The sequence below is a fragment of the Myotis yumanensis genome, unplaced genomic scaffold (genome assembly GCF_028538775.1).
Source record: "Myotis yumanensis isolate MYYU_CA2020_CCGP unplaced genomic scaffold, mMyoYum1.0.hap1 SCAF_8, whole genome shotgun sequence".
In the NCBI taxonomy this organism is placed as follows: domain Eukaryota; kingdom Metazoa; phylum Chordata; class Mammalia; order Chiroptera; family Vespertilionidae; genus Myotis; species Myotis yumanensis.
The window spans coordinates 13800056-13812449 of record NW_027223759.1 but is presented as its reverse complement, the minus strand read 5'-3'; positions in this window follow the sequence as shown (position 1 = coordinate 13812449).

Below are 12394 nucleotides of genomic sequence, written 5' to 3'. Positions count from 1 at the left end.
ATATAATCCATTTTCAAATTATTATCTTGAATTTAAGATATCTTCTTGTTTCTTCTGTCTGCTTTTTAAGATTTTCTCTTTATCTTTTTGGTTTTCAGTAGTTTGCTATGATGTGCTTATATGATCTTTTAAAAAAAGTTTCCTTGGATTTGCCAAGCTTGTTAAATTTATAGAGCGATATTTTCCTTCAAATTGAGGAAACTTTTGTCATTAATTCTGCATAAATATCTTCATATATTCATCTGCCCCATTCTCTCTTCTTTCTTATATCTCCAATTACACATATGTTAGACTGTGTGACATTGTCTTACAAATCAATAAATCCTTGTTCATTTTTTCCGCTCTGTTTTTTCAGATTGGATAATTTCTCTTGATCTGTCTTCCTATTCACTAACTCTTTCTTCTATACTTTTGAATATACTGTTAAACCAATCCAGTGAATTTTTCATTTTAGTATTTGTACTTTTCAGATCTAAAATTTTATTTTATTGTTCTTACAGTTCCTATTTGTCTGTTGAAATTTCCCCCTTTTTTAAATTGATGACCACCTGTTCCTTTAACATATTTAAGCATATTTATAATTTTAAAAATATATTTATAATAGCTGCTTTCATGTTCTTGTCTGTCTTGTCTAGGGTATCAAGGAATCAACTTACTGTTATTGCTTTTGTTCTTTATTATGGGTCACATTTTCCTGCCTTCTCCCTATTTCTTCATTCTGTATTGTATGATGGACTTTGTGGATGATTTGTTGTAGAAACCTGAATTATGTCATCTTTTTTTAAAAGGAATGTTAAGTTTTGTCTGGGAAGCAGTTGAATAACTAGAGGATCTTTTAGGTTCTGTTAGCTTTTGTTTTATATATTTTTTAGGGACAGGTCTATTTTGGTTTTTACTGTAATCTTGTGGGGTGGCCCCTACTCTAGGATATGATCCTTACTTTTCAAGTGTGGTCTTCCAGAGTTCTCAACTGAATGCCCAAGGTGCTCAGTGAGGTCTCTCCATTCTGGATACACCAGAGCTCCAAAGTGTTCTGGCACCGCACAACTTCCTACTTCTCCATTCAGTTCTCAGCCCTGCAGCAGCTGCTCTCTGCTAGACTTTGTTGATTCCTGCTCTGCAAAGTCTCAGCCCAGCCTTCAGTCAAGGACATAGGGTGAAGCACCACACAGACTTCTGGAACATCTCCTTTAGAGCTCCTCTTTTCTAGTACCCAGCCCTGAAGATTTCAAGGACTCAGCAGGGTACTAGAAAATCTCAAGTCTGAAATTCTGATCTCTGCCTTTTCAAATCAGCAACTTGGGCTCTATTTTTCTACATTGTGGAAAAGAAAATGCTCCCCAGCAGAAAGTCATGGATATTCACCTTGTATGTTCCTCTTTCTGTAAGGGATTATAATTGCTTATTGTTCAATGCTTGAAATCAGGTACCTCTTATACTTTAACCATCTTGATTCTTGTTTATGATGGAAGGGCAAATCTGGTACCAGTTACTCCCTTAGGGTTGGGAGCAGAAGTTTGAAAGTTGTTTGTGTCCTTAGTAAAGATTTTATGACTAACTACACATGTGCTTGGTGAAAACAATGCAATAGAAACTCAAGTCTTTTTCACTGCCTCCCCTGCATACACATGTGTACAACAATCATTTGTAAATTTTGAGCCCTGACTACCATTGGGTATTCTTAAGTGGCTAAGACTTTGACATCAATGGTGGTTTAGATTTTTTCATGAGTTTTCATCAATTAAAAAATTGAGAAGTTTGACATTAAAATCTAAAGTTTCTATTTCTTTTTTTTAAATGGGAAAATCTGGTAGCACTCAACAAGTATGGCAACGATAGCCTGGAGCAGAGTAATGGTTTCTGTCTTTAGAGAGGATATTTGTTTTCTGGTCTTCCACAGCCCCAAGCCAGTTCATTTCACTCAGTTATGTTGTCTGTCTGATTCCTATAGCTATTTATGTATGTGGTCTAGAGATGGGAGCCCATAATCTTATACATAAGTAACATGCCCACAGTATCTAACATGATGCCACATTCCTCATGATAGCTTTAGTCCATGAATACACTCATTTTCCCAAGCTCCTTCTAGAGATGCGAATAGCTCACTAAAAGAAAAAAAAAGAAGGAAAGAGGGACCAGAGATATGGGATGGAGTTAAATTTAGCCAGCATACCCTGGTCTTCATGCAGGTAGAAGTTCATCAGTAGGTGGTAAGGAGCCAGTCATGCTGTCTGCTCCCACTTTGAGTCCAAAGTTAAGATATGTTCATGTCTTTCAGCCAACAAACCTCTCTCCTGCTTAAAAGCTTCTCAGATATTACATTCCTGGAAATTCAATTTGGGCCTGCTCTGAGTTTTATACTCACAGTTTTGCTTGAAAATTCAAAGAAATGAAAAACCATAATTGCTTTGATTATGCAACAGGGAAATGGTCTTTGTGTTTTATAATCAAAACGTTGCTTTTTCGTGTGTGTGTGTGTGTGTGTGTGTGTGTGTGTGTTGAGGAATAGTAATGTTAACTAGCATGTTTTAGATATTTACTGTGTACTAGGCACTCTGCTAAGCATTTTATATGCAGGATAAAATTTTATATTTTATTCCTGTAAAGTAGGAATGAATGTTCCCTTCATTTTACAGATGAAAAAGTGAGGCACAGAGACATTAAACACCTGGCTTGAGATCAACTGGCAAGTAAGTAGTGAAGTTGGAATTTGAAATCACTGAATTAAAAATAAAGTATCTAAACCAGTTGTGCCCCTTGACTCCCTGAGTGTGATGGTTATGAGCAAAGGTGTCAGAGTCATGCCACAGAGTCACCCTCCACCACTCCAGCAAGTCCCTGAGTTGCACATCCCAGAGGGTCTTTCAGAGCTAGAGTTGAGCTTGTGTGGTGGCTCTGCTGACTCAAGTATTTACTACGAAAAGGAACCTGTGAAAGTGCATGCCTCTGTAGAGTAGAAGTCAGCAAAACATGCCACAAAATGTCACAATGAAATGTACACACCACACAGGAAGTGACTATCACTCAGTGTGCTCTGCAGCCACTCTGCAGCTCTTCCGTATGCATTGCCCTCACAGCTCTTAGGCTTGGAAAGCAGGCAGGACAGGGGCTTGAACAAACTCCCTTTAGTGTTCCCAGGGCCCAATGCCCCGGAATGACTGGTCTGAGGAGACGAATTAAACTTTGAGGAGTGTCCTGTCATGAAACACTAAAGCTGGAAAGGGCCCAGGGAGCTAATGTTCTCCAGCCCTGTTAGTTTACAAACGGGGCCATGGAAGTCCAGAGATGGGGTCTCACTTCCCTGCAGCTAAGTCAGAGATGGGAGAGTGGAGTGCGGAACCCAGGCCGCATGGCTCTTCAACACAGTGCTCTTTGCCCAGCATCACAGGGCCTCCGCTGGGCAGAGTTTCAGTTGAGCTCAGAGGTGGCTCCACTCCACCTTCTGGCTGCAGGAGCTTAGGGAGAGCAATGCATCATGAAGAAGGAGCTGGCAGTGGGAATACAGTGGTGATTTAATCAAGAACCAAATTACCTAGTTACTAAAAATAGGACTAAATTTCCCCCTTCTATTACTACCCAAACCTGCATAGAAATTTCCAAATTGTCTCCCAAGAGATTGGAAGTAAAGGGAAATGGAGGATATTGTTTTATTTTATTGGTTACTTCTCTGATGATTAGTACAAGGAAGCAGAGAAATGAAAATTATGATGTTCCTGAGGAGGGCACACTGACTAACACCTCTCTTGTTTCAGAGCTCTGACATGGTGCTTTCAGCTCGACACTCTTTCACGAGCAGTAAGTGTCCCATTGTCATAAGTAAGGAACTTACTTATGCAGAAGTGAACTCATTTTCCCAGATGCATATCCACTAAGTTCAGAGGTAGGACCTAGACCCTCTGCATTTTCTGTCACTCCTTCTGTTGTATATGCAACCATCAAATACAACATATCTAAACTTAAGGGAGACATCAAGATAGGAAGGCAAACTTAAAGATGTGTCTGACAGCCAACCCAGCTGGTGTGGCTCAGTGGTTGAGAATCAAATTGTGACCCAGGAGGTCACAGTTCAATTCCCAGTCAGGGCACAGGCCTGGGTTGCAGGCTTGATCCCCAGTGTGGGGTGTGCAGAAGGCAGCCGATCTATGATTCTCTCTCATCATTGATGTTTCTATTTCTCTCTCCCTCTCCCTTCCTCTCTGAAATCAACAAAAATATATTTAAATAAGTAAGTAAGTAAGTAAATAAATAAATAAATAAAGATGTGGCCAGCTGGGATATTATACTCTTAGACAAATATAGGCTGACTAGCTGCAGGACTATGGCTAGTCACTCAACTTCTCTAAGTTTTAGTTTTCTCATCTGCAAAATAACAATAGTAGCTTCCTTGTGGGACTAATGTAAGGCTTGCATGGTTATTCTGACATTGCATCAAGTAGTTTTCATGTCCTAAATGTTCAGAAATGTTAGAGCTTGCTCTCTTCAATATCCTCTGGCAACACTCAAAACATTCAAGAGTAACCAGAACAAAAGATCTGTAAGTGGTTAGGTATCATCCAGGTGTCAGCAGAAGTACCTAACCAGACTGCAGTGTGGTCCCTGACCAGACTTCTCCATGGCACAGGCATCTGCTTCCCTCTTTTTGTGACTTTTCAGATATTCTTATTGGCATCTAGTGAGGCAGAATATGGCTTCAACCTTTCCCAAGCTTCCCTATTAAAGCCTTCAGATAAAACTTGGCCTCTACTAACTTTGATATGCTACTTTATAGTATGTACTAGTATATGGGTTTTAAAGAGAAAATAGTTGAAAAGAATAAAGATTATTATATAGGCCCTTCCTCTGAGGTTATATAGCCTTTGGTACATGCTTATGTCAGCCATGCTGTCAGGTTTTGGAAATAAGAAACAGAGTTCCAAGAGGTTGAGTTGTACATGCCAATGATAAATCATAAACTGTAGTTAAAGATAAGGATGTCTTTTATGGGCTTGTGACCACAGAAATGATCATAAGTGAAAGTATTCAGTAACCTGCCAAAAATTAATATAATGAATTGCAACCAGATTTTGTGGTAGAAGATCTTTCAGTGTGACTGCCCTGCCTCCATTTCGACACCTTTCTAGAGTTGACTGGATCAGAGATGGACAGTGGACCCAAACTGGGCCAGTGAGTTTTCTCCTAGGAGTTTGGACCTAGGTTGGTAACCAATTAGTTGGAAGCCTTAATGCCAGGAGGTGATGTGGTTCTAGGGCTGAGCCCAGGATATTCCACGATGTGCCAAAGAAGCTGGCGTTAAGAGACAAAAAATATAAAGTAGGCACCCGGAGAGAAGTAGAGACAAGTGACCCCCACAGGCACAGAAAAACTGGCAGTAGCCCCCTTGGTCCTTATGAATTGTTCAATCCCTACTTCCCTTCCCCTGGAGCCTCCTGGTTGTTGAGTTTTATGAGATCCATATGGGTCCTTCCAACAAATTCTTATTTTCACTCCTGTGAGTCTGTTTGTTACTTGTACGAAACATCTCTTCACCGAGGCAGTGTCTGTGATGATTAAGTGGTCAAGGTTATTATTCAGCCGCTCTGCAGTGCAAGTGTCTTGTTGGGAAGGATGAGTTTCCGTGCAGCCATCCCTGGGAGCAGGGCCCCTGCCAGGACACAGCTGCAACAGTCTCTCCATTCAAGCTCACCTGCCCTGCGGCTCTATTTTCCCTTCCGTGTACGTGTACTCTCCCCAACTAACCTGGAAGCCCCTTTAGGAAGATAACTCGCCTTATTCATCTTTTCATCCCCTGTAGCACCCGGACTGTGATGCTATTGAATTTGCTGATGGTGTTTATGTAAAATGAAAAAGAAAAAAGATAAACCTTCTACTTCAGTAATTTTTCATTTGAGCTAAACTTCTCTTGCCTGAAGTTAGGAAATAATCACATGTTTTCCTCCTTTCTTTCTTTTCCCCTTCCTTTCTTTCTTTTGTTGTTGTTATCAATCCCTCTTTTCAGCTGTGTGTCAATGAGGAGATAGGTTTATTTAGCCAGTAATTTCCACTGCAGAAAATCTTGGGCCCAGATTGCCCGGCAAAAGCAATATGTTCTGTTTTATTTTTATATTACATTATATTTATTTTAATTGCAGCCTCCATCTGGTCAAAGATAGCATTAGGCACCGTAGATGAAGAAAAGAAACAAAGAGAGATCTAACCATGATAATAACTGACATTATTATTTTTAAAAAATCATCCAGGGGTACTATAACCTCCACGCACATGGCAAAAGACAATAGCCCTCATGTTAGAAAGCTCTGGAAAGAATCTGGAGGAGATGGGAGATGAAGAGAAATGGACTAAATCTGGACTCCTGGGGTCCCCTGAGTAGCCCAGAGTGGATTCTTGCACCCAGCCCATACCTGGAACAGGTTCTAGGACAGTGTGGGCTATGGTGTGAAATGACACATGTAGCCTGTAAGCTCTCTTGAGCACTTACTATTTCCGAAATCATTTCAGCAGAACATTAGTGCAAAGCTTCAATCACATGTTTTAGTAATAAACTTTAGAGTAGAGCCCATGGGAGAGGTCATTATTTTTCACATTTCAGGAAATGTTTCTGTAAAACTCTGCTAGCAATTGGAGGTCTCCCAAATGAAGCTTATATTATGTCAATGATTTAGTAGACCAGAAACCAAATCCTGAAATTGGATGCTTGCCGTGAATGGCCAGGCACTCAGCTTCCAGGTTAGGATGCTGTATGAAGGGTTATCAGGGATGCTTAACCTCCATTCGTGCTTTTAAGTCTGAGCAAATGATGGGACTCAAGGGTTTACACAGGGAAGTTTGCCAAAAACAAGTAGGCGGTGACATTCCCTGACTATAATCCATTCCTCCTCCCACTGCTTGCAGTCTATCACTTAGGATGGTTTATGTTTCAGAAAACAAAAACCCATTTGAAAACTGGCTAAACCAAATCATGGAATTTGTTGGTTCACATATTGATGAATTCAGGGGTATAGGGCTTCCTGTGTGGTTTGCTGCAGAGGCAACATATTCTCAGGGGTTTCACTGATTTAAAAACCTTATTTTTTCCCACCTTTAGTGTCAGATCTTCTCTTCAGGCTGGTCCCAGGCTCAGGTTCCAGAAATGGTTTCACAGCTCTGAACATCACATCCTTTCTCCACACCAGTCAGAAAAAGAGAAAGCATATTTTGTTCTCTAATTAAAGCAAGAAAACATTTCCCCTGAAAGCCCAAGGAAAAGTCTCCTTTCAGTTTATTGGTCCATTTTGGGCTTTAACTCACCTCTAAAACAACCCTTGTGCCTGGGAAGAGGTGGGTGGGCTTTGCAGATTTGCAGGAATGTATCAGGGCTCCCCCTTGGAACAGAGTGGGGTCACTCCCACTGGGAGTGAGGCTTTTCCCCAAAGGAAATCTGGGATGCTGTCATCATGGAAGAGGAGGAAATGGATACAGGCAGTCAAATCCCAGGCATTTACTACAATATTCATAGCCATGACAAGTACCACTGTCCACCCACTTTCACCTGACAGTTACTACTCTTGATGCTAATTTCAACATATTTTGCAGATACAATGAAAGAGTAAATATGGCAATAAAAGGGCAGAGAGGGACAAGTGATATTCAGGTGGGGGACTTGTGTCCTGTGAGGTCTGATAGGAATTACTCTTGAAAGAGCATGCTGGAACAAGGAGGATGGATTTAATTATGAAAATCCAAGAAGGCTGTCCTAGACACAATTGAGACCCCACCCATATTCCTTTAACTGGGCTCAGGGACCTTCCCCCAGCTGCTGTTAGTTGACAGTCATCCCATTCTCCAGGGAGTTAGCTGTTGGCTGATGGGAGCTTCCATGCCCAGGAAGTTAACTCCTTTCTCCCTCCCTGCCCCCAGCCAATCACTGACTGATGAAATACAAAAGTCCCACCCCCTTTCTTAAAGCTAAGGAAAAGCTGTGGTGCAGTTCATTTCCAGAGCCCCCTGTGCCTCTGGCCAAAGTTGGACATTACTGAGACCACGTCCTTGCTCAGCTCTGTCTCCATCCTGATTCCCTTACTCTCTCGTAGCTTCCTTCTGAAGGGCAGCCCCTCAATAAATGACATTACCCAAATCTGTTCTCAGGCTCTGGTTCTAGAGAACCTCACTTAAAACAAGGCCACTGGGTACAGAGCAGGAAAAACACGGCACAAACTAACAAGTGGGAGTTAGGAGCTTTGGTTCAAGATGGGTTTGGGGAACTAATGGATTACATAAATTAGAAGGTGCTAGAAATAATTAGGACTTCGCTGTTTCCAAGTAACAGATCCCCCGCCTCCCCGAAGTGACTTAACTGAAAAAGGGAGGATGTGTCACAAAGAATTGGGGTGCCACAGGGGACCCAAGGGCTGCAGGGGAGCCTCAGCAGAAGGCCACTCACCGTATGGGCAGCAGTTTCTCCTTTGCTCCTCTCATCTCTGCACCTGCTTCACTGTTTTCTCCCCCTCTCCCCAGAACACGAGGGAGGAAAGCACAGTCATGCCAGAGCTCGGAATATTTCTCTCTTGTATCCAGAAGTTTGGACTGGACTCCAGTGTCAATGTTTTGTTCTGAAGGAAGGAATTTGATTGGTCCACTTGTATCATATAAGCCCTGACTAGTCAATTGTATCCAGGAAACAAAGGTTTGGGTTGGACGTAGCATTATACACACACATCCTGGAAGCCTGTCCTGTGGCCACATCAAAGAGAAGAGACAGTTCTCCAAGAAAGGCCATTGGTCAGAGAACATTGTGAGTGTCCACTATGCTAGGGAGAGTAACATGCCCAGAGAGTGTCATTTCATGAACTCTACCAGCTTGAAGGTGATTTCTAGCTCTGTTCTAGTCACAACAGTTATTAATGGTGGAGGCAGTGCACTGATTGAATTCAGGGGACACTTCAAGCTGAGAGGGATAGTTAATATTTAGGTGACAAAACAGGAATATTAAGAGAGTTTGATAGATTTAAATAGTGCCCCAAACAATAAGATTATGGGTAAGGGAATAAATAAAGAATCTTTAATTAGGTTAACAATTTAATTTTTTTATAATAAGATGGGAGAAACATGACTTGACAATGGCCAATGAAAAATAGAATATAGGCATTCTAGTTGACCATGAGCTGGTTGTGGCATGATGTGGCTTGTAGTAAAGGTTTCATCATCTTCATCTGCATTGAACAGAATGTATAGTATTTACATCAGAGTAGGGGCCAGAGGTTTGGGAGAAGGTAGATCCTGCTGTGCTCTGCACTTGTCAGAGGTGTTCTCAGTTCTAGGCTCCCCACTTTGAGCCCTTAGAAACCCACACTCAGGGAGTGGAGGAATGTGTATTTATTTAGCACCTACTCACTGCAGACAAATTTAAAAATGCATTCTCCAGGTTAGATGGGCCATCTGGAAATACAACCGATGAGAAATGGAACCAAGGAGAGGAGAGAAGACCAGGATACCTGGGTTTAGATAGTAAGTTGTCTTACAGAAGAAGAAATGTCTTGTCTCTGCTGTTCAAGGGTGTAAAAGAAGCATGTGAAGTGTTGAGTACAGAGAGGTAGAGAAAAGTTTGTGCTGAATGAGAAGGAGCTTGCTAACGATTAGGGACCTGCTGTATGAGCGAACAGGCTTTCTTCCAAAAGCCTACACAGTCCCTTGAAGTGTCTAAAAAGAGACTAAAGTTTGTCAATTGTAATGCTAACTACCTTGTATTGAATACAGTCATTACTTGGTATCTGCAGGGGATTGATTCCAGGGTCCTCTTCAGATACCAAAATTAGAGGATGCTCATGTTTCTCATATAAAATGGTGTCGTATTTGCATATAACCTACACACATCCTCTGTATACTTTAAATTATCTTGGATTACCTATAATACTTAATACAATGTAAATGCTATGGAAGTAGTTATTACTAGTAGATTGTATTTTTTATGAAATAATGACAAAAAGAATCTGAACATGTTCAGTACAGAGGCAACCATTGTAGGTCTAACTACATAGGGTTAGGGTTTGTTTTTTTTACAGAGTTGTGGTTTTTATTTTTTTGTATAGAGTTCCACTGCTAAAATATTAGAATTTGGACCAGATGACTTAAATGTTGTCCCTAGTCCTGTAAATTTAGGCTTAAAAAACAACAACAGAAGAAAGTGCTTATTGCAGATCTGAGAGCTGACTCAATGCAAACATTACCATCAACAGGAAGCACAAAAGAAACTAGGTCAGTCATATGCTTGTGTAAAAGATGTCTCAATATCTTTCCCACCAATCAACCTGCACTGGCCTGTGAAATGGATCTCTAACTTTCAAGCATTCACAGCAGCAGGTTGTACGTTCTGGAACTGTGTGATCTTGGTTTCCCTTGTGAACCTCACTCTGTACTTCTGTCTGTGATGGAAGAGAAAGAACATCGTCCCATGCGCTGGCCGAGTTTGAAGGAGGTGCTTTAGAGGTTTGCACCATTTTGTACAATGGAGACACCATTTTTGGCGAGTAGCTTGTACAATCCTGGCAACAGCATCTCTGTCTTTCTGGCTGATAGTTACAAGTTTCGATATGGCTAATGCTATGACACTCCTGCCAGATGGCCAGTTAGGAACTATATGGATTCAGCTATGGGAGCTTCAGATAAATGCTTGATTTCTTTGATTGAGACTCAAACATAAAGCCATTTTTTGGAAGATAATGTACTTCTGAAGATTCATAAACATAACTGAAGTAAACAGAAGTGACCAGTGCAGAGACATGCAGCAAGAGGGAGCTGAGCCTGGACCATGGCTTCTCCCCAGGACTAGAATTGGTGTCTCATCAGGGCTGGTCCATGTCTCAGGACTCTAGTTGTGTGTTCTCTCTGGGACACTGTTATCACACAGACTGCAGAGAGGTAACATGCATTTCCTCAGTGATATTCCCAATAACCTGTCTTGTTTATAGAACTCACTGTAACCGTTTCTCAGTTTTCCCGGTCATTCTCATGGCCTCTGTGGTCTCCACCGCATTTCTCCTGTCAAGTGTTCTTTCAAGGGAGTCTGAACGTTGTGTCTTGCGCTGCCCAGAGGAGTCGTTTCACTCCTGCTGTTCCTTGCGTCCACCCGTTTCAAAGTCTTCCCTGCCTCTCTCTCTGCCCCCTCACTTGATTATTGATGTGCTCCTTGAACTTCACCACCCGCATTGAACAGTCCAGTTCTGCCCTCTGTGAATTTTTCTCACTCTCTGCAAAAGGGGAACTTCCTCCTACTGGCCCAGAAAGCAGCCTGGGTTCTGCTGGGAAGGGCTGACATCTTGGAAGAACATCACCCCCACCCTCAACACTAACTTTTATCTGTGAATTTTTGTTTGCTTGTTTGTTTTCTAACTTTTAAAGCATCACGTAGCTGTGGCAGAGGCAGGCATATTTCAAGCGCTATACGCAAAGCCTAGGAACATGACTTCTGTGCAGCTATTGTCTAATCTTTATAGGCACTAAGTGAAGGTCACTCTTTGCATGAGGAAAGAGGATGAAATAAAGAGAGAGTTTCGCTGACGAAAGGATTTGTAGCAAATACCTTGAAGAGTTCCAGTGGAAGAGGGTTAAGGAAGACAAAAAAACAACTAGTTTTCTACAAAGATTAAAGGGAAACCACTTAGGGACTCTGGAGGAGTTCAAAGCCATTTAAAGGCTGGCCTCTTTTTCTTTAAGTATCATTTTCCTTTGCACAGATTTCCCAAGCAATCCACCTGGCTGACCTCAAGGCTCTCTCCATGTGGAGGTCTCTGGCAAAGTCCAAGGAGCTGTAAACAAAAATTATATAAATAAGAGCCCTAGAAACAGAGGTTCAGCTCCCAACAAGCTACAAACACAGCCAGGAAAGTATGTGACACTTCTGAGGAGTCATTGCAGTCCTCCTGGCCCCGATCTTCCTGGGTTTGATCCTTCCTATCAAAGTGCCTGAGTAAACCTCAGTCAATAGCCTCTTTCAGGGGGAAGATATTTGCCTACCTTCTCTCTCATTCCTTGGTCCCTCAGTCTGTCCTAAGATGTCATTGTCAGGTCTTGGGAATTCCAGTATCTGTCTGCCTCACTAGTAATGCAATCAGCACGAAGACATTTCCTACGTGTGTGTGTGTGTGTGTGTGTGTGTGAGAGAGAGAGAGAGAGAGAGAGAGAGAGAGACAGTGATTCTGCCAATAGCCAGTATTCTCCTTCCTGCCCCTCCTCCCTATCACCCACCTCGCCATCCCCCTGGCTGCCTCAGAACAGCCCTGCCTCTCGAGGGAGAGACTGATTGGCTATGCTCTTCACCCTGAACAAGGAGACCTTTCATTTAAAAAGGAAGAATGTTTTCTATTCCCCTGAATTGGAATAATGAAATATTTCTTGTAAACCTGGAAATTAAAATGCAGACAAT